We start from the raw sequence: 24631 nt of genomic DNA, 5'->3' as shown, positions 1-24631 counted from the left end.
TTCACTTGGAGACTGCTAAACACACTGTTTTTTTAGGTTTCACCTAGATAGCGCATGCACTGCCTCTGTGAGACATTTTGTTAACATACAATGGACTTACAGCATGTCTATAACTTACCATTTGTTAGCTTCAGCATTGCTTTCATTTCCTTCATTCCCGTTTGTCTTGGCATGGCTGTGCCATGTCCTCTTCTTGTGTGTGGCCCTCCCCTGGAGCATGGACCAAGTACTTGTGTCCTTCCTCTGCTCAAGTTTTTGGAGCTCCTTTTTTTTGTACTAAAAGCACTCCATATGAGTGCTTGTGTTTTTAGTGCACATCCCATATCCCCATCGATGTAGCTTGTATTCCCTCCCACCCACCTCACTTTTATGTTGCTTCTTTTCCCTGCAGATTTTCCTTGCCTCCAAATACCATAAATGGGTAAAACATTGTTTCTGCTGTGTTCTACTTTTTCCATAGTGCAGTACCTCTCTGAAACATTGACAAAACCCATGGGAGTGGCTTCTCTGTAGAGATTAACAGCCAGATTCATCAACGGAAAATCGGCTCGCAAAGGGCAAGCAGCCAGATTCATCAATGGAAAATCGGCTCGCAAAGGGCCAGATTCTGAGAATCTGGCCCTTTGCAAGCGCAATTTTTGCATTTGGGATTCATCATCCCAAATGCAAAAATCGCAAATTGCGAAATTGCTAAATAGCGAGGAATTGCATTTAAGGAATCTCTATTTGAGATTCCTTAAATGTAATTCATGAACATTTTTAGAATTGCGAAATCGCTATTTTTGGCAGCTATTTACCGCGAAGTCTGACTTTGTGATAAATAGCGAAAACTTAGAAAAATGCACTTTAGTGCATTTTTCTAAGTTGTATGTTACACACACACATGTCCTTTGGACATGTGTGTGCGCAACATCAGTCTACATTTTCATTTCAGGGGTGCTACAGGGTGTCCTTTGGACACCCCTGGCACCCTTGAAATCGCATCCTTATTTGCGATTAGCAAATTGCTAATCGCAAATAAGGAATGACTCCCCATTCATTCCTATGGGCGAATGAATGGGGAGTCATCCCTTATTTGCGATTAGCAATTTGCTAATCGCAAATAAGGAAGCTGTAGAAATCGCAAATATTATTGCGATTTCTACATGAATCCCGTTTTGCGAGTCTTTAATAGCGATTCCTTAATAATCGCTATTAAGGACTCGCAAAACAGGACAATGATTAATCTGGGGGTAAGATCCCCATAGAACTTGAATTGAGGCTCTGATGTAGGCCTATGACTGCATTCCTCCAGGTGCTGCACTCTACACTACTGTACTCTGCCCCATTCCACGGCACAGCCCTCTATCCCATTGCACTCTAATCTGCACCACTGTATTCTAAGCCACTTTACTGTATGCCAATTTATTCTATGCTACTCTACTTTCTGCACCACTCTACTCTACGCCATCATACTCTATGCCACTCCACTCTACACCACTCTACCCTACCACTGCACTCTACACCTACAGAAGTGTGGCTCAATGGTTAGAGCGGCAGACCCTGATGCAGAGGTCTAGCCCGGGACCAGGGTTCAATTCCCTGTCTCGGCGGGTCTTGGGCTCAAAATTCCACGGACCTGATAATTCTCGCCTCGGTGCCTATCCCAATCATGGAGTCCTACTCTGCAACTCTGGGCAATAGCTTGCTTAATCTCCACAACGGCCCCCACAACGCTAAGGATGCCTGGCCTCCAGCTTGGGGGTGCCCTGGAGTGGACACCTCACCGGGGAAGCCAGGATGGGTTCCACAGCGGTATTCATACAAGCGCCTTGAGACCCTTGCAGGTGAGTAGTGCGCTATACAAGTATCAATTTACATTTACACCACTCTACTTTACGCCACTCTACTCTACATCACTATATGCCACTGCACTCTGCACCATGCCACCGTACTCTGTGCCACTACAATCTACACCACAGCACCCTACTCTTCTCTGCACTCTGTCACTCCACTCCATGCCACTCCACTACACTTCATTCTACACCACTCTACTTAATTCTGCGCCTCTCTACTCTGACCCACTCTACACTTTACCTCTGCACTCTAGGACACTGCATTCTATGGCACTCCACTCTCTGCCACTGCACTTCACCGCTCTAATCTACCACTGCACTCTATGCCACTCTTCTCTGCAACACTCAACGCCACTTCATTCTACGCCACTGTACATTACTCTGAACCGCTCTACTCTATTCCACTCCACTTTTCATCACTCCACTCCACTCCAAGACCACTGCACTCTAGGCAGCTCTACTGCATGTCACTGCACTCTATACCACTCTACTCTACACCAGTTAAGTCTACGCCACTGCATCCTACTCTGCATGACTGCATTCTACACCACTGAACTCTATGCCACTCTAATCTACACAACTGTACTCTACGCCACTACACTCTATGGGGCAGATGTACGTAGATGGTATTTTGTATTTCCTAAATACCGATTCCATAGGAATTGCTATTTAAAAAATGCAAAGTGGTATGTACTAATTTTACGATTTCCTAATAGTTATTCTTACAAAGTACTAATCGCTATTAGGAAAACACACAAATAAGAAATGCCACTGCATTCCCACCTATGGGTAAAATAGGTAATGGTTTGCATTTCTTAAGTTGTGATTTCCTAATAGAAACTCGCAATTTAGGAAACCAAACCCAAGGGTGCATCTGGTCTTAATGCTCTCGATGCGCTGTGCACGTGTAAGTGCACATATGCCCCAAGGGCATATGTGCGCTTCATGCCACATTGAAAAATGCATTTTGAATTTTTGCACATGGTTACCATCGGCTTCAAGTTGATGGTAATAGAATTTCCTAAATGCCCAATTCACAATTAGGAAATGCTATGTACATGTACTTTAGGAATCACAAATAGGGAATCCCTATTTGCAATTCCTAAATTGCAGTCACAGTTTGCGATTTCTACCGGGTTGCAATCACAAATTTACGACCGCGAACGGCCGTTGTACATCTGAAAAGGCCATTTCACATATCTTAAGGGACCAACATAGTGATTCAGCCCATTAAGAAATGCTAAATTGCTTTGTACATCTGGCCCTATGCCACTACAGTCTACTATTTGCAACTGCAATCTATGCCACTGCACTCTATTCCTCTGCTCTACTTTGTACCACTGCACTCTATGCCAATGCATTCTACACCAGTCTACTCTATGCCACTGCAGTCTGCACCACTCCAGTGCACTCTAAGCCATGCAACTCTACTCTCTACCACTGCACTCTACTCTGTACCACTCCACTTTATAGTACTCTACGCCACTGCACTCTATGCCATTCTATTGTACTCTGCACCACTGTACTGTACGTATGCCACTCCACTCTTCACCACTCTATGCCACTCCACTCTTCACTACTCTATGCCACTACACTCTGCACCACTCCATGCCTTTCCACTCTACGCCACTTTGCTCTACTCTGCACCACTGCACTCTACACCATTCTACTTACTCTGCACCACTGCACTATGTATCAATCTACTCTACACCACTGCACTCTACGCAACTACACTACACTCTACACTCTATGCCACTTCAGTAAATGCCACTCCACTCTATTCTGTACCACTCTACTCTACACTACTCTACGCCACTCTACTCTGCAGCACTGCACTCTACCTCACTGTACTCTATGCCACTGCACTTTACAACACTACATTCTAGGCCACTTGTCTCTACGCCACTTTACTCTACACGACTCCAAGCCACTCCTCTTTACGTCACTGCACTCTACCAGACCCCTCACCACTTCACTCTACGCTACTGCACTCTTGGCACTGCTCTCTTCACCACTCTACTCTATGCTACTTTACTCTATGTCACTCCACTCTACACCACTGCATTCTATATCACTGCTCACTATGCCACTGCACTCTGTGCTACTCCAATCTCCACTCTATGCCACTGCACTCTGTGCTACTCTTCTCCATGCCACTGCACTCAGAATGCTACTCCACTTTTCACCACTCCACGTCACTGCACTCTGCACCACTTCATACCACTACACTATACACCACACTGCTCTACTCTACACTACTGCATTCTATGCACCTCCACCCCACTGCAGTCTACTCTGCATCAATCCACTCTACGCGACTGCACTCTATTCAGCACCACTCCTCTCTATGCCATGCCACTCTATGCCACTACACTCTACTGTACTCTGCGCCACTCCACACCATGGTACTGTGCACCATTGCCCTCTATGCCACTCTACTCTACACCACTGCCCTCTACTTCAGTACAATCTACTGTAATCTACACCACTGCACTCTACGCCACTCCACTCTATGCCACTCCACACCACTTTACTCTGTACCACTGCACTCCACTCTACACCACTACACTCTACCCCACTCTACTCTATGCCACTGCAATCTATACCACTCTACTCTGTGCCACTCCACTCTAGGACACTGACTCTATTCCACTCCACTCTGAGCCACTTCACTCTACGCCACTATACACCACTCTGCTCTACACCTCTACACTCTACACTACTGCACTTTACAGCACACTACTTTATTCTGCACCACTCTGCTCAACTCCACTGCACATTGCGTGACTCCACTCTTCACCCCTGCACTCTATGTTACTGCACTCTGCGTCACTGCACCACTCAACTTTCTGCCACTGCACTCTATGCCACTCTACTGCATGCCAGTGCACTCCATGCCAGTGGTGGATGGCACAGGTAAACGCGATGGTGTGGTGGGCGGTGCGGGAGCAGGGGTAGGTCAACACATGACGGAATAGGTATAATGAAATAAATAAATAACACTTATTCCATCGTCTGTCTGTTTCCCCACTGTCGGGGCCTGCCCTGCCCCACTGCCCCACCGCACCTACCTGTACCGGCCACCGCTGCTCTATGCCACTACACTCTATGCTACTCTACTGTACTCAGCACGAATGCCCGCCACTGCATTACAGCACACTACTTTATTCTGCACCACTCCACTCAACATCACTGCACATTGCGTCACTCCACTCTTCACCACTGCACTCTATGTTACTGCACTCTGCGTCACTGCACCACTCAACTTTCTGCCACTGCACTCTATGCCACTCTACTGCATGCCAGGGCACTCCCTGCCAGTGGTGGATGGCACAGGTAAACGCGATGGGGTGGTGGGGCGGTGCGGGAGCAGGGGGAAGTCAACACATGATGGAATAGGTATAATTAAATTAATAAATAAACACTTATTCCATCGTCTGTCAGCTTCCCCACTGCTGGGGCCTACCCTGCCCCACCGAACTTACCTGTACCGGCCGCCGCTGCTCTATGCCACTACACTCTATGCCACTCTACTGTACTCAGCACGAATGGCCGCCACTGCATCTATGCCACTGCACTCTATGCCACATTTTTCTGCTCTGCACTACTGCACTCTACACCACTCCACTCCACTCTACTTCACCCTACATCACTCCACACCACGCCACTCCACGGTACTCTGCACCACCCACTCTCCACCACAGGGGAAGGCTTATTATGCAGCAGGTTTGACTACAGTATGCAGCAAGAAAAGGCAAATGATGCTACGTAGTGCAGCATATTTTGTGATAGTACGACTTAAATATTCTCTGATTTCAACACTTGTTAAAGCTATCTGGACATAGAATGCACCTCATTAGTTCTGGTGTAACACCCAAATTTAGTAATTAGCAAGAGAAAATTGACTAGCCTACTTTTGCAAAGGGCGTTCTCCTGCTTGGCAACACATGTTTCTGTGTTTTTAGTAACTTTTGAACCGTTTGAGCTAGATCCAAAATGTTTTTTTATTATCTGCAGATTATTCAGCAGATGATGGAATATGTAGCAAGTGCAGCAAATCTATATTTATACAAAAAATGCTGCAGCTGCATAATCGCATAATGCTATTGGCCCTGACTACACGCCACTGCACTGAACGTCACTCCACTCTAACCACTGCACTCTATGTCACTCTAATGTTGTCTGCACCACTACATTCTATGCCACTCCACTCTACTCTGTACCACTGCATTCTATGCCACTGCACTTTACACAGTTGCACTCTACTCTGCAGCACTGCACACTATGCCACTTCATTCTATGACACTCCACTCTACTCTGTAACACTCTACTCTGCACCACTCCCCTGCACTCTACACCACTCTGTTCTGTACCACTCTACACCACTACTCTCTACACCACTCTACTCTGCACCACTGCACTTTATGCCACTGCACTCTACTCTGGATCACTGAACTTTATGTCATTGCACTCTATGCCACTCTACTACATGCCACTCCATTGCACTCCATGCCATTGCACTCTATGCCATTGCACTCTATGCCACTGCACTCTAAGCCACTGCACTCTAGCCTGCACCAAGGCACTTTACGACACTGCACTCTACACCACTGCACACTATGCCGCTCTTCTCTATGCTGCACCACTACAAACTGCGCCACTATACTCTTCTCTACTCAGCACGACTGCACTCTATACCACTTTACTTTACCCCACATTATTTCCCTCTGCACCACTACACTCTACACCACTCCCCTCTACATCATCCCACTCTGCACCACTCCATTCTACACCACTCCACACTACTCTGCACCTCTCCACTCTATGCCACTGCACTGTAGGCAGGGTCACTGAAATAATTTGATAGGGGGCCCAAAATTATGTGCAGGTGTGACTAAATTATGAAGCAAGAGAAGGAAAATTATGTGGCATAATACAGCGTATTTTGTGATTGTACTACCTCATCTTTTTTTCAGATTTTTTCACTTATTAAAACTGTCTTGAAGTAGATTACACCTCTTAAGTTCTGGTGTAACACCCAAATATAGTAATTAGCAAGAGAAAATTGACCAGCCTACTTTAGCAAAGGATATTCTGCTGCACAGCACCATATGCTGCTGTGTTTTAGCACCTTTTGAACTGTTTGGGCTGAAAACAAAATCTTTTTTGATAAAATCTGCACACCATGCAGCAGATGATGGATTATGTAACAAATGCACCAATTCCATAACTATGCCCAAAAAAATGCAGCAGCTGCACAGTCACTTGATAACAGTGGCCCGACTCTGCGTCACTGCACTCTACTTTGCTCTACTGTGCACAAAAAATTCGTACTATACAAAACAATTTACAGAATTTACAATACATCCAACCTTTCATACTGACCAAAGCATTCATCCATACACAATCATACAAAACAACAGCACAAATCCTCAGGGTCTAATGTCAAAAGAAATATATATTTTTTAGTTCCTATGTACAAATGTCCAATTTCACATCCTAGGATTGAAGCTTAATGTGATTCATAGGAATTGATCCTTTTAACGCACCCTATTTAAAGTAACTGTTTCAATTTTGACAGAAGGACCCAACAACAGGTCGACGCGTTTCGAACTCCCCAATGCGGAGTTCTCCTCAGGACCAACAATCTACAAAAACAAACAAACATATTTTAAGACTCATTAAATTCAAGGACCCATTCTCAACGTTAAAGTAACAACTACAGTTGGCACCTCTCACCATACCTTAATGCAGTGAACAAAACACTCCACCAGTAGATGGCGTACGGACGATAGACAGCTGTAAGTAGGAAGACATAACATACATTTGTAGAATAAACTGTCCATATGGGCCATCTTATAAAACTATTCAGGCTCTAATTAACCCAGGTAAGGTAAAGCGCACTTACCTATATCGAAGTTCTTATTGCATTGTCTGCAGGATAACGAGATGTATATAAAGATTTACAAATCAGTCTGTATACCGGCAAACCAATTACGTGTGAGTCAAAAAAAACACTCACCGGGTGTTTTGAACATTCGATTCCAAAAAGTGGCCGGCGCGCATGCAGGTTAGTCACACGAGGCCTGAAGACAAGAGAAAAAGCGTTCACGGTTTAGACCAATTGTGACGCCTGGGTTCAAACCGTGCTTTATTAGTATAAAAAGCAAGGTTCTCGCTTACCGGCAAAGACTAATTTTTCTCCTCTGTAATGGACTGGCGTGGTATGCGGTAGCAGTGCTAAGAAACAAGCACTATTATTGGACGCATGCGATGTCACGTGAACGTGATCTACTCTGCACCACTCCCCTATATGCCACTGCACTCTACGGTACTCTATTCTGCACAGTTGTATGGCAGAGGCACGTCTGGATTAACCACATGTGCCTCTACCACACAGACTAAACCACAAATGCGTCTTAACCACGCATTCCTTTTCCACATAATTTTGTGGTAAAGGCATGAATGGTAAAGGGGCATGCGTAGCTCAGGTCACGACCCCCCTCCACCCGCCCTAAGCTACAAACTACACCCCCATTCCCCCTCTCTGCCCTGAGGTCCAAATTCTTCAACCCCCACACTGTTCCTAACCCTTAAATACTACCTCGACCCCCTCCCTCCCCATTGCACTGTCCCTACATCTACCCCAACCCCTTCCACTGCCCTTAGGCAAACCCCTATTTAAAAAAACTGCCCCAACCCCCAGCCGTAAAAACTACCTCGCTGTCCCCTAAGCCTTAAAATGTACCCCAACTACCTACTCACCCTCCCCCTGCCCTGAGGTCTAAAACCCAGTCCCTTAACCCTATCCCTTAACCTGACCCAGCTCAGCCCTGACCCAGCCCTAAAACTACCTCACCCTCCTCTAAGCCCTAAAAACTACCCTGACTACCCATTCCCCCCGCACTGAGGCCTAATAACCAAAACGCCTAATGTAAAAAAAACGACCCGACCCTCCTCCATCCCTAAAAAACTACTACCCCAGTCATGAAAACAACGCCTGACTCCCCCCAGTCCTGAAAACTACATTCAACCCCCCAGCCCTGAAAACTAGCCCTGATCCCCATCCCAGAAAACTACCCGACCCATCCTCAGCCCAGAAAACTTCCCCAGCCCACAAAACTACCTCCAACCCACCCCCGCCCCCAAAACTACCCCCGACTCACCCCCTGCCCAGAAAACTACCACAACTCACCCCCAGCCCACAAAACTACCCCCGGCCCCAGCCCAGAAAACTATCCCGACTCACCCCACAAAACTACCCCAACCCACAAAACTACCCCTGACTCACCCCTATTCCAAAAAACTATCCCGACTTTACCTCAGCCCATACAACTACCCCCGCCCCACCAGCCCAGAAAACTATCCCTAGTCCAGAAAACGACAGCCCAGTCCCACTTATCTCACTGCGGATCTCTTCCGGTGAGATCTTCGTGCTTCCGTCCCCAGCAGCCAGCAGCTATCCCACGTATTGCCTTAACCATGTATATGCCTGGTTAAGGCATATGCGTGGTTAAGGCAAGTGCGGAACACGCGTGGGTAAGACTGTGGTGTTCCGACTGTTTCCCATTCTGCAGCACTCTACTCTACACCACTGTCATCTGCACCACTGCACTCTACATGGCACCACTGTACTCTACAGCACTAAAGATGGCCCTTGATAAATCACTAAAAGGTATGTACACTCACACACAGTCACAACAATCAGACTGATTTCATACCTTAGGAATTATGAGAAAACACAGATCATTTAATGATATACTCATTAAAAATTCAATCATTAAACATCTTGCTACTTAGTACAATCAATGTGCCAATATGGCACATATGGCAGTATGTCTTTTAAATGTCCTGTCTTTATTTATGTTGCTTTTCATATTTGTCTTTTATGTTATTGTTGCCATATTGTTACATCCTTTGTGCTATATAACAAGATTTTTATGTATGAATTTAAAAAAGTAAAAAATTAAAGGATCTATATGTTTTTACAAAATTCCTGCGGTATCAAATGAGTCTGATTGCTGTGACTGGGTGTGAGTGTACATACCTTTAAGTGATTTATCAAGGGGAATGATGATTCTCCAATGTACATGCAGAGAGAATTTTGATTTCATTAAAGACAATGGAGGCTAACATTATGCAATAAGCTTTTATTGCTGCCCCAACGTGCAGCCCTTTAAAGAATATTAATACATTAACAATAGAATGCTCATGAAGGACTATAAATGTTGACTGCACAAGGCCATCCTCCTCTTTTTGCTGCGAAGACGCAAGAAAGGAGCCACCTTGTTGTTTTTTGTTGCACTCGATGCATTATTCTGTAAAACATTGAAAAAAGGAAAAACCTCACGGCAAATGTCATTCGGACTTGCCTTAAAATTTGTAACAGTTGATTGACCTAAAATAATCATTACATTTTCTTTATAACAATTTATCGCATTGCTTACATATTCCTTTTAACCATGCTCACCTTGTTCTCTCCCTTCCTCAAGGGAGGGGTAGGTGGGGTCATTTTATCTTCTGTTGTCTTTAATGAAATAAAGATTCTCTCTGCATGTAAACTGGAGAATCGTCATTTCATTACAAGACCGGAGGCTACCATTATGCATGTTTAATGCTATCTAGAGCTATATTACCAACATGCTCCACTGCTCTCAAATACAATTTTGCAAAGGTGATTGCATTAGACCAGGCAGCAGTTTTTACAATTTCCACCTCCCAAAAAGACTTTACTTTAGCCATGGCCCCTCTTCAAGAATGGGCCCCAATATTGAAAGATCTATACCAGCTTCATTCCTAATTATGCACACCCATCTGGTTAATGTGGCTGTAGAAACGGGTCTATAAGGTTTCACAAAAAATAATAGGAGTTGATCAACACCATGCGCTCTGTATTACGCTACGTTGTTCTCATATTCCCTCATGCATCTTACCACACATAATTTCTCAAAATCGCGATAAAAGAGGTAGAATACTGAATCCGACACAGTTTCAGTCCTTTCCCAAACGTCAAGGTGTATGCCCTCTGATTAATATATTCTGTTAGATAATGTCAAAGCTTTGATGTATGAAACCCTCCTGATGGAAATAAAACATAACAAGGTTTCTGATTTTACGAAAATCTGTTTAAGGCATAGGTAAATATTGATTGGCCATGAATTGAATAGTTTGAAAATTGAATTGACGTCCCACAGAGATTTATAATGCACCTTAAGTGGTCTTTTCAGTCTCACTCCTTTCATCACTCTTTTAATTAAAGGGTTACTGCCGATCATGAGATTATGAACCAAAGCGTGGCCAGAAGAAATGGCGAATCTGCAGCAGTTGATTGTTTTACAGGACAGACCAGCACTAAAAAGATTTGCTAGATAATTGGCTACTTGCTTTATAGGGACTGCCACAGGATCCAGGTCCCTTTCCAGGCACCAACAACACCATTTTTTCCACACATCCCTGTATTTTTTTCTTGTCCCTGGGGCCCATGACTCATCCAGTAAACCCTTAGCTTTCCTGAAAGGTCTGAATATCTGTTTGATCTCCTGAACTTCTCCAAGCAAGAAGGTTCATCTTCCCTTCTAAGACTAAAGGATGCTTCTCTCCTACTGAACGCTGTAGTAGAGCCTGGGATACTGGGACGAGGCGTGTAATATCTACTGCAAGCTCCATCACACACAGGAACCAACCCTGAGATCCCCAAAAGGGATTCACTAGAATAATGCGGCAGCGTTCTATTCTTACTTGGTAAGCCTCTGCGCTACAATAGAGAGTGATACTGTCAGCAGCACAAAAGAAAGAGGTCATCTTGATGGGGCACATAGAAAGGTTGCCCAGAGCGGCCTGATGGGAAGAAGTGACCTTCAAGGCACAAAAGACTTACAAGACACTCTTAACTGCTCATCGGAGAACATTGACAATGATGAGATGGAAATGGATGAGTTTATTTTTGATCCTCAGGACAGCGACGACATTCTGAGGGCTCAAGATGAAGACCTGACACAAAACCTTGAATGACTATTGCTTATCGATTAATCTACTCATTCTTACCATTAACAAAGGTGCTTCCCTGGGAATACAAAGTCTCATTTCTTTTGCAAACTTTATGCAAGACTTTGGAAATTTTGCAACTTGACACTGTTTTCAAAGTTCCTTTGTTTTGGGAGTACAGCATCCACTTTAAAAAAGACGACTTTTCTAGCGATTTATGTTTCACATATTCTTTATAATGATAAAACCGATTCGTCTGAAGTTATACTTCTAAGAAACAGAGGGGCATATTTACAATGAAAGGTGCAGTGAGGCGCTGCAAGCAATTTTGCTGCGCCAAGCTGCGTCATTTAAAAATTGCAGGGATGCGCCTTATTTATAAGAATATGGCGCACCCCTATGCTCTCCCCTGCACTGGCGCACAAACAGAAGCTGTGAGCTAATGCAGGCACCCTTGAACCATGCTGCGTTGCAGGGATCATTGTGTTTGTTTAAGAAGAGATAACTTCCTGCACAAAAACAATCATTGAAGGTGCTTTGCTCCTTCTGTGTGTGCTGCAGGAAGCAGCACACATACAAAGAGAAAAAACAAGAAGAAATAAAAGTATTTCTCCTTTTTGCGCCACTTTAATGCCTCCCCTTGAAAGGCGTTAGTTTTTGGCGCTGCTTAAGATTTATGAATCCTTGTAAATCTAGGGCAGTGTCAAAAAGCTATGGGTGTTGTTGCGTGGGAACACCCACAAAAACACTCATGACAACCCACTTTGATGTAGAGTACTGCGTGAAAGAAGCCCATATTTACAAGGCTGTGTAAAGCCACAAAAGAGGCTTTGCGTGGCCCTCTAAATATATAAACCAGCAAACAGCGCCACGAAGCCTCAAAAAAAGTGAGGCTCTGGTGGTGCTGGGGGCTTGCAAATATGCCCCACAGTTCTTATCCTCCACCACGCTAATGACCATAGGAAAGCTCTAACAAAATGTTAACTTTGCAGAGAAATAGTCTACACTTTTTTGCAGCATGGGATTATAATACAGATATACAAGTAGTTTGAAGAACGCTCCATGGATCGTTTTAGGTGGGTTAAAATGTATATTGCTAGTTGCAGAAAAAACAACTTTGCACAAATGACTAATTGGAAAAAAAATGCAAAAATCGCAAACTTCACATAAAAACAACTTTGAATAACCATAATCCTTACAATTATTAATGACCTGAAGAAACGGATTTTGAAAGACTTTCTGACATATTCACAAAACACTGGTGTGCCATCTGTCTATTGCTTGATGGTCCCACCCAACAAGCTCTGAGATGCCCCCAAACCAATTCGCCAACCCCCCTCCCCTATGACATTAGCTGCTCCCTCCTGGGTTGCAGGTTTCACCTGCTCCGCACAGGTCTCCATTGTTCAAGGTTTCTGGATCAGATAGGGTAGGCGAAAGCCTGCTCTGGGATTCAAAGCTGCAAGGCATGCTGGGAAGTCTTCCCCGGCTAGGGTTTCCACCAGAGGGACCCTGGTAACCCGAGAAAGCTGAACCGAGGCCTCTCCCCACTCAACCTTTTAAACCTGACTTTCATCCCAGCCGCAAATGAAAGCGCTACAATTTCTTCATTTCGAGACTGACATTTGATCCGGAAGTTAATTAGGGTGCCCTGCTCGGAGGGCTTTAATCTACCCTGCTCTGCTGGAATCTAACACCTGGATTGCTGCTGTGCACACAAGGCCCCAGGATCCGGTGAGATATTGTTTACAGAGAGCACTGTCCTTCCAATGGCTCATATCTGGGCTTTCATCTGGCTGTCAATTTTTGCCTCATTAGTCGGGGATCTCAAATGTTTTAAACTATAAAAAGGATTGGTTGCAGTGGGCAGGGGAGCGACGCTCCCAAACGTCATTAATTCGATCAAAACTTTTCCCAATTTTTTTTCAAATGTAAAAACAACTTTCCCTGAACGGCTGAGGTGCTACAGGCTGGAGTGCAAAAGAAGGGTCTCTGCCACTGTGAAGTAAGAGAAGAGAGACAGCTAAATAGTAAAAAAAAAAAAAAACAAGCCTTCACTCCAAGGTGGCTGCTGCTTGAAAGAAATGCAAATCTGTGCAGTTGGGTAACCGACAAATCTAAAGGATGCTTGGGGCCAGTAAGGCTTTAATTGATAGAATTTGGAATTTATCCTTTTATTGGAAACCTATAAGAACGTTTTTCACAAGGTAAAGTCACCATATTTCAAAAAACGTAACTTTTTAAGTACCGTAAACGTTTAAACACAATAATGTGCACTTTTGCAACAGCCTATTTGTGTGCAACACTTATCTTCTACTGTGAGTAATAAATGTTTTAAACAAATGACTTGCATATTCATAGTGCTTAATGTCACATGTTTGGACCTCTTTCCCTGGTGCACCGACTAAATCAGAGGCCGTCCAGTTACACCCACAGACACAAAGCCACTTCACTCTACACCACTCCACTCCACTCTGCTCTGCACCACTCCACTCTACGCCACACCACTCCACGGCACACCACTCCGCTCTGCACCACTCCACTATACGCCTCACCACTCCACTCCACTCTGTGCCACACTACTCTACTGTACTCTGCATCACTCCACTAAATCAGATGCCGTCCAGTTACACACACAGACACAACACCACTTCACTCTACACCACTCCACTTCACTCTACACCACTCCACTTCACTCTACACCACTCCACTTCACTCTACACAACTCCACTCAACTCTGCAGCACTCCACTCTATGCCACAGCACTCTGCTGTACTCTGCACCACTCCACTAAATCAGAGGCTGTCCAGTTACACCCACAGACACAATGCCACTTTACTCTATACCACTTCACTCTGCTCTGCACCACTCCACTCTACACCACACCACTCTACTCTGCACCATTCCACTCTCCACCACACTGTGCTCTGCAACATTTCACTAAATCAGAGGCTCTCCAGTTACACCCACAGACATCTGAAATGATCACATTAACCAACCCAATTTAACTACCAGAAAAATTCATTTCCCACCGCTACATTAAAGTTGCAATTATTTTTCGTTTAAGGTGTATTCTTTTTATTTTATACTAGCAGCCCGTCCCGACGTTGTCCGGGTATGAATTGCTGCCGGCCAATAGTATATTGTTTTGTAGGATTTCGTTTTGATAGCATTTCTTATCTGTGACAGGCCTGTGAAACGCTCCGATTCACAGTGCACTGCTGATGCACTTAAGAGTGCGCGTTCAGTAGTGTGTGAACTCGAGTTTCCCTACTTTATTTTTCCTTGCAATATTATATAGCGCAAACTCGACAACATGGCATGAGCACAATTTACATTACAGAAGAACACATTCATTTGTGGTAGGCACGGGGAGACAATGTGATTTGAAATCACAGGATGTTGAGCTGATGTCGAGATTCAAACGTAGCTCCCCAGCTCTAAAGTTCGCAATTCTAGAACTTGTGGCGGGAGGTGTGTCTAAAAGTGTATGTTGGTGCTGGCCATCAATGAGAGAGACCTGTGCATTTTTTAAATCGGTGGTGAAAAAATATGAGTATGTTGCTGGAGATGTGGGCCGCTGTGCCACCAATGTACTTACCGGGGGAGGGTAAACACCCATTATTCCGCAACTTTCTTTCCGCATACCATCACTCCGCATACTTTCATTACGAAAGTACCATGAATCCTCAATGCCATTATAACGCATGGCATTACATTTTATATGCTTTTACCACGCATGCATTTACAACGAAATTCGTTGTAAATGCATGCATGGTAAAAGCATGTTTTAAAAAAAATGTTTGGATAAGGTACGTATGGGTATAGGGGTATATGTTTTGGGGTACTGAGGTATATGTTTTGGGGTGTTTGGGCATTTTAAGGGTTCAGATATAGTTTTGGGTTATGGGGTACAGGGGTAGTTTTAGGGTTTAGGGATAGGTATGGGTTTTGGGGTAGAGGGGTATTTTTAGGGTTCAGAGCTAGGTTTCGGTTTTGGGGTATAGGGGTATTTTTAGGGTTCAGGGGTAGGTTTGGGTTTTGGGGTACAGGGCTATTTTAAGGGTTCACGGCTAGGTTTGGGTTTTGGGGTACAGGGGTATTTTTAGGGTTCAGGACTAGGTTTGGGTTTTGGGGTACAGGGGTATTTTAGGGTTCAGGGGTAGGTTTGGGTTTTGGGGTACAGGGTTATTTTTATGGTTTAGGACTAGGTTTGGGTTTTGGGGTACAGGGGTATTTTTAGGGTTCAGGGGTAGGTTTGGGTTTTGGGGTACAGGGGTATTTTAAGGGCTCAGGGCTAGGTTTGGGTTTTGGGGTGCAGGGGTATTTTAGGGTTCAGGGGTAGGTTTGGGTTTTGGGGTACAAGGGTATTTTTAGGGTTCAGGGCTATGTTTGGGTTTTGGGGTACAGGGGTATTTTTAGGGTTCAGGGGTAGGTTTGGGTTTTGAGGTACAGTGGTATTTATAGGGTTCAGGGCTAGGTTTGGGTTTTGGGGTACTGGGGTATTTTTAGGGTTTAGGGATAGGTTTGGGTTTTGGGGTACAGGGTATATTTATAGGGTTACGATGGGTTAGTGCTTAAGGGTGTTGGGGTATTTTAAGGAGTAAGGGTGGGTTATGATTATGGGGTGCAGGGGTATTTAAAGGGAGCAGGGTGGACACCCGGAGCTGGAATGTACAGAACCTGGGAAGAAAAAACAATGACTCGGCACAACGCTCGCTTTTTTTCCCGAAATCCCGCGCCCCGCACACGCCCACGCCCCCAGCACACGCCCACAGCACACGATATGAGACATGGCATGAAGGGCGGAACGTACGACACGCCTCCAGCGTTTGTCACGCCCACAGCACAAAGCAGACACGCCCACAAGGGACTACTTTGCTGGCACGGTTCTTTTACCTTTTAAATGTATATGGTGGGCATCTCCATAGCATATGTCCTTCTGCTGCAACTGCCCTTTCCAACACTGTATTGGGTGTTATGATTGGTGCTGTGGTTCCTGAGATTACCCGCCTCAAAGGTTTGGGCTCTCTTTATTATATTAGTATAGATGTAGTTGCCTGTAAGTGAAAGGCCAACAACGTTGTTACAGACTACTTAATGTTTTTTTTGCCTCCGCGCCTCGTTCGTTGGCCCGGTCCCCACCGTACTCTGGATCACAGTCCCCATACTTTTCTTCATGCACTTCGACCTCTGATGGAAAGCACCATATCCCGGGCCTTAAGTAACAAATTGAGTAAGTGAGAAAATTGCTACTGTAGGATTAAACCACCTTTTTACGATTAAGGTGTTATAATTTCTTCTCTGATACGCCACAGCAAAACTAATTTTAAATACAAAACACAATGTATCAATAAATGATGTCCGTTCCTTCCCAACTTTCATGAGATTATTATTTTTTTTTATCTCTTTATTCAATTTTGACTTTTTTCACCAGCGATCAGCACAAAACGCAACCAAATACAGAATACAGAAATACAAGGTTTTTGAGAAGAAGCAAACAGAATATTACATAAACTTATTGCAGAGCATCAAATAAAAGAAAAAGGAAAACACATTTTGCGGGAAAGAAAAGAAATTTTCTAACACAAAGCATTAATCTGGACTAAAAAAAACACCCTTGAACTGAGCCAGCAGTTAGCTCCACCCTCATACTTGGCTTATCCGCCCTTACTGTAGTTGTGAATAACATCTGCACCCAGGTCGACAAGGGCCACACCACTCTTCTGGTCCTGTTAGATCTGACGGTGGCCTTTGATACTTTGTCTCCATCTATTCTGGTCGCCCATCTTAGGGAGATAGGGGTTGGAGGTCCTGCTCTGAGCCTGTTGGCCTCCTTTCTCAATAAAAGGGAACAGAGAGTCATACTGGGCCAGTTTCTATCTGCCCCTAAGCCTGTGCATTGTGGGGTCCCTCAGGGCTCTTCATTGAGCCCTACCTTGTTTAACATATATGTGGCCCCACTTTCCAGGGTGGTTAGATCTTTTGGGCTGGAGGTGCTGTCCCAAGCATTGGCTGACCTGCACTGGCTCCCAGTGCTTCAGAGGATCCTCTTCGAGTCCCTATGCACCGTCTTCAAAGCAGTACATGGTCAGGGCCCTAAACCACTCCAAGACAAGTTCCAGTGGAACGAGCCCACACGGGCCCTCTGCTCCTCCTCCACTAACCTTGTCAGAGTAAAGGTCCACAAAGTCCACATTTGTAAAGCGCACAATCACCCGTAAGGGTCTCTAGGCGCTGGGGGGCCGTCGGGGAGATTAAGCGAGCTATTGCCCAAAGTCACATGGTGCTGGGCTAACCTGCCGCCGGAGCCGGGGATCGAACCGTGGTCCCCAGATTGCAGCGTCAGTCGCCCTGGCCGCGGCGCCACACCTCTCCCTCTCCCTCTAGAGTACCTAGGATTAGAAAAGCGACCCAGGGTGGCAGAGCTTTTAGCATAGTAGCGGCCCGCCTTTGGAATAGCCTTCCAATTGAAATCAGGAAAATCAGCGAATTACTGCTGTTCTGTAAAAAAATCAAGACCTGGCTCTTTCCAAGGGTATAACTCCCCCCTCCCCCCCGAGGGGTAGTAGTAACAGACCCTCATTGAAACACCCTCCTCTTGCTTTCAAGACTGACTGGTCTCCGTTGCACCTTTCTTCAGCGCCAGGATGCCCGCAGAGTTACAGCGCGCTCTACAAATGATATAAATAAAATAAATAAATAAATAAAATTAAATATGCTGACGACACCCAACAGCCCGTGAAAGATTCTGCCCGGTATTTCAGGAATTGCATTGAGGCTGTGTCTCAATGGGATGATACAGAATTTCCTGAAATTAAACGGGGAGAAAACGCAGGTGCTGATCTTTGGAGGCTGCCAGGAAATCTGGTCAAATGACTGGTGGCCGCCCTCAGTTGGGGACTGTCCGCCTCCCCGTCAGTTCGCTAAGAACTTAGGGGTGCTAATGAACTCTTCTCTTTCCTTTGACCGTCAGGTCAGCAGGACTGTTTTGACCTGCTGTGGCATCATTAGGATCCTTAGAAGGATGGCCCATTTTCTGTCCCCTGATGCCCGGAAACAGGCTACCGTGGCATTAGTCTCCTCCAGGCTGGACTATTGCAATGCCCTTAATGTGGGCATTAACAAGAGTCTTATCCACCGTTAGCAAATGGTCCAGAATGCGGCGGCGAAGATGGTTCTCAACCTCCCCAGACTTGCCTCGGCCTCGACAGCTAGGAGAAATCTACATTGGCTCCCTATTCAGTCCAGGATTTCGTTTAAGATTCTCTGTCTTGCCCATGGGGCCTTCCATGGTATAGGCCCTGAGGGGATCAGGTCTCTGGTTCAACCTTACGTACCTAGTTGATCTCTTCGCTCTTCCAACAAAAATCTTCTTGAAGTGACAAGGTTTGTGAGAGTGAAATGGGGAGGCAGAACTTTTTCCTCGGTTGCACCCAGGCTATGGAACTCTCTCCCCCTCCAAACTCCTGGGGCAACCGTCGCTTGCTCTCTTCCGCAAGGCTTTAAAAACCTGGCTTTTCTCAGAAGCCTATCGGCAATAGTCTCCTTCAGTCGATTGCATCTCATTTTTTGACCTTCCTGGCGCCTTGATGCCCTTGGGCTAAGTTGCGCGGTAAAAGTCCCCTTCATTCATTCATTCATAATTAGTAGCAATTTGTAGCAATTTCTATAAATCCTTCCATCTTGCTAGGGGAGCCCATATATTCCATCCTAGCAGTTTTGATTTCTTCCCCTTCCTCTCATAAATCCCTTTTTCCAATGTATATATTGAGAGTAACTGTGCAAGCCATTGATTAAAGGTACGGGGCGAGAGGTCTAGCCAGGCAGAGGTGATATTCAACCGTAATAGAGCCATAGCCACAAAAAGAAATTGATAAGCCATATCATTTCGTTCCATCCAACTTAATCCCAACAAAACCAACGTGGAGGTTAGTGTAGTTTTTAGCCCCAGTGACCGATCTAAAAATTCTGTAATAGATTCTAGCAAGCCCGGCAGGCGTGGGCAGGATGCAAACATATGTACAAGATCTGCTGCCATCGCCCCACATCGTGGACAGGTGATCCCTGATAGCCCGCCCCACTGCGCTAGTCTCGCCGTAGTATAATATAAAGCAAAAACAGTTTTAAAGTGTGGCACCTGGAGCCCGGCAGAGCACAGAACCGTCTGAGCGAACTCTAAAGATTCTGCAAGCGCCTCTGGTGCAGCCCCCACACGATCCACCTATTTTTTCTCGTGTTTAACTAAATCATCTTGTTTTAAACCTATCAGTTCTGCATGCAATAGCCTAATGGTGCCCTTAGTACCTACTCTAATAGTGTCTATAATTTTATTTCTGCTAAACCCACTAATCCCCCCGGTCTTGTTACCAAAAAAACTACGCAACTGCAGGTATTTTAAAAAAATTGCCCTTTTCCAACCCAAACTCAAGCTGAATATCGCTAAAATGACGAAACCCTTCATTCAATATTAGGGCCCCAGCCATCCGAACTCCCTTTATTGCCCAAACTGCCATAACCTCGTCTGAAAAGATTTCTGGGAGGGTGGGGTTTTTATATAGCAGAGAATAGTAATTGAGTCTCCCCCAAACCATTCTTTTAGAGCCCCCCAGATCTTAAAAGGCAGATAGAAGAGTCTTACATTTTGTCCTCTTATAGTAGCTGGGTTTCGTAAATTTCCAGAAGCAATTCTCAGCATGCTCCCCCAATAACAGCTTATAGTTATCCGGGAGCTCTGTTTCCCCATCCAGATCCCTGGAACATGAACCAAACAGTATACCCGTGTTTTGGAGAGCGGCAGCCCAATAATAGCTTCGAAAATCAGGAACTGAGAAGCCCCCTTTCTCCCGTGGTAAAGACATAAACCGAAGAGCCCTCCTAGTTTTACCGTGTGCCCAAATAAATCGATTAACTATACCTTCCAAAATAATAAACCAAATTTTTTAAAATTCCAATGGAATTGCCCTAAACAAATAAAGAATCTTTGGTAAAAATATCATCTTCAGCACGTTACAATGTCCAACAAGAGATAAATGAAGATTATTTAGTCTATCAAAATACGCTCTCGCCTTCCTGATTACTGGCTCGATATTCTTGGCTACCAAGTTCTCTAAATCAGGCAAATGGAGAAATGGATAGTCGAATTCTTTAAAAATAAATCGTGGATCTGCTTCCGTTCATATGGTGTGGGATGCTTTTAAGTCAGGGGTACAGGGAGAAACACTAAGTTACTCAATCAATAAACAACGGGAAACACAATATAGGAATCCAACTTATGATGGCAGTTGGCAGTAGGAAGGATACTGATTAAATTCTGAGCAATTTAGCAGCTCATAAGACCAGGCTGTATCAGAACTTTGCTCCACAATTAGCTGCACAAACTGCAGTACATAGATCAGAGATTTATGAGGTGGGAGAAAATTCAGGGCGAATATTGGCAAAAAGGTTACGGCAGAAAGAGGTTGCCAAAAGGATAGATAGTATCCAGGATGAGGCAGGGAAAATTTATGATAAACCTGCAGACGTTTTGGAGGTTTTCCGTAAATTTTATAGCAAGCTGTATACGGAAGAAATGATAAGTGGTAATGAAGACAACGTAACTGATTTTAGTGCCGGTATCGAAATTTCTAAATTAACATCTGAACAGAATTAGATACAGCTATCATATGGAAAGAGGTGGAGGCAGCTTTAACATCATTGGCGGTTGGTAAGGCGGTATGCCCTGATGGCATTCCTCTTGAATTTTTTAGGGTTTTTTGACTAGATCTGAAAGAAGAACTCCTAGCAGTTTTTTTGGAAGCTCAGAAGGGGAAGGCACCCTTGTCCTGGCGGGATTCTATAATCGCAATCTTTTAAAAAAAAGATAAACCGGCTTTGATGTCTTCCTCGCATAGGCTTATATCACTTATCAACGCCGATAGTAAAGTATATTCTAAGATTTTAGCATTGCGTTTATCTGGCATAATTACATCTCTTGTGTCAAAGTTTCAGCATGGATTCATTCCGGAGCATGATACAGCTGCTCATGTTTGGCGATTTATCGCTCTTGTGGACTGGGCACAAGCAACTAACTCTACAATGGGGGTTACCCTGTTGGATGCCGAAAAGGCATTTGACAGGGTTTCCTGGTCTTATATGTGGGACGTTCTAGGATTAAAGGGGTTTGGCCCTGGAATATTACTTGCTTTGAACGTTCTTTATTATTCTCCAACTGCATGTATTTGATTAGCTGGTTAGAAGTCTGATGTGTTTTCAATTTCTCGCGGTACACGACAAGGGTGCCCATGTTCCCCACTTTTATTTGCCTAATATATCGATCTTTCTTTGAACAAGTTAAATATAGCTGAGAATATTAAACCCATTCATTTATGTCATACAGATTATCGAGCTCTCGCCTACGCAGATGGCATTGTTGTTGTCACTAGCGATATAGGTAATGCACTTCCAGCTATTGATGAATTGGCGGCTCGGTTCGGATCGTTGTTGGGTTATAAGCTAAATCTTTCCAAAACCCGGATTCTTCATGTTGGAGAAGATCCTCCGGAAAATTTAACTACTGTTCCGGAGGTCACCTATTTAGGAATTAAAATCTCACTCCCTGTATGTAATATTCCTGAATTAAATATAAATTCTATGCTGACCAAAGTTAATTCAACATTAGAAAGATTGGACCATCTTCATTTATCTTTACATGGTCAGTCTAATGTTTTAAAAATGTTGGTATTACCCAAATTTTTGTATATGTTTCGTACAATCCCGATTGAATTTCCAGCTATATGCTTTAAGAGATTAGAGAGGATCTCCTCTAGATTTTTGTGGGGTTGTAAGCGGCAACGAAGAGCTTATAAAAAAATTGTATTGCAGAAAGACCGTGGTGGCTGGGGCATACCTTATTTCTTGTTTTATTATATAGCAGCAGCACTACAATTAATTAGCCCGCTGGTAGGGGGGGACAGGGCTCGAAATTTGCCCTGTCATGCTCCCTCTATTTATGAACTTGGGATGGGTCAGACGATTAAAGGCTGTTTGGTTAAAATAGTAGAACCTAGCTACTTCAAAAAAACAAAATAAAAATGTTTAAAAGCGGCTTATTCGGTATGGAGACTGGTTAAACGTCAGTTAGGTGTCCTGAAGTTAAATGTACATACCCCATTCGCAGCATCTGAGATATTACCCCTTATCTTTCGGGATCAAATTGCTAATAGATGGTCCTCTAAAGGAATTCAATGTTTAGGTGACCTGTTACAAAATGGCCATTTAGCTTCATTTATTGAGCTGCAAAGGAAGTTTCCAGTAAACAACTAAGGGTTGGCTCTAATCAGTATGGCTGAGCCGTCATAGAATATAACAAAAAAATAATTGCCAGTACTGATAACACCACAGTAACATAAATTCAGACACAGTACTTGAGAGAACATTCAAGACTGGAGGCTAGTTAATAGCTTTTATTCTTGTTTTTCGATTTTATCAAAAGAAACTTTTTCGTATTCCAAACACAAACATATAAAAACACATTTATCAAAAAAATCAAAATCGGGAAGAATCATTCATCATATCAATCATATCACAACCATACAACATGCAGTCTTACAGGGGGAGAAGGGGTGCACTTAATCAGAGAACTATAAATTTTACCAAAGCATACAATATTTACAATATACTATAAGACAAAAGAGAGCCAAAGTCTGCACAACACTTAAATAATATTTTCATTCGGTGTATAATAGATTGTACCGTACATTCCTATGATCAAGTATAGTGATACTTTATAATTTTTTTAGAAAGGGATAATGTACAGGGATTAGTGATAAGCAAACTTTTATCAAAACTTTTATGCTTGTCACTAAAGCAGACAGTGGTATGGCTCAGGCCTACGCGTTTCGAATCCCAATGACTTGTGGGGATTCTCTTCAGGGCCTTGGGAATTCTCTACTGTATTAAAAGAGGAAATCTCAGGGTGGAGGTGAGTTAACGCAATAGAATGGTGGAAAACCTAACCGGATTCAGGTTAAGGGAGCCGTGTGTGTAGTGGCCGCCGGTATTCAATTGTTGGGCACGCCGGATTTCGGTGTTGGTAAAACCGGAAAGTGGCACTTGCTCACGGGACCTCTAACAACGAGGAACGTTCAACGAAGTGTTCATCATGTTCGCGAGTCACAATCATGTGACCGCGATGGAAAAAATCTTTCAGTTCAGGGCGCCTTAAGGCGGTTAATCTATTCAAGGCGGTCCGCGGTAATTGTTAAGAAGTTCAGGTTTAAGAGAGGTTTCAAACGACGGCGTCTCTGGCAGCACTACACACAGGTTCCTGCGCAATGGCCAATTTGATTTTTTTGATAAATGTGTTTTTATATGTTTGTGTTTGGAATACGAAAAAGTTTCTTTTGATAAAATCGAAAAACAAGAATAAAAGCTATTAACTAGCCTCCAGTCTTGAATGTTCTCTCAAGTACTGTGTCTGAATTTATGTTACTGTGGTGTTATCAGTACTGGCAATTATTTTTTTGTTATATGCAAAGGAAGTTTGGCCTCGCCAAACATGAATTTTTTACGTTTCTTCAAATCCATCGTTTTTTGCAGACTCTAGGCCCGGAGTTAGAACAGCAACTGAGGAAATCCCCTCTTGTCGAGAGTATGGAGAAAAACTTCGATAGGGCAATTTTATTCTTACCTCGTTGCAGTAATGCCAGATGATTTGGAGAGTTGACAACTTAAGTGGGCAACCGAGTTAAGCCTAGACGGAGTCAATATTGCTGAATCATTAATGCTGATTCAGAAAAGGGGGTGGTGATGAACAGAGTGTCTGAATTAAG

The sequence above is a fragment of the Lissotriton helveticus genome, chromosome 4_2 (assembly GCF_964261635.1).
Source record: "Lissotriton helveticus chromosome 4_2, aLisHel1.1, whole genome shotgun sequence".
Classification (NCBI taxonomy): Eukaryota; Metazoa; Chordata; class Amphibia; order Caudata; family Salamandridae; genus Lissotriton; species Lissotriton helveticus.
The sequence above is the reverse complement of the archived record's forward strand: the minus strand, read 5'-3'. Positions refer to the sequence as shown.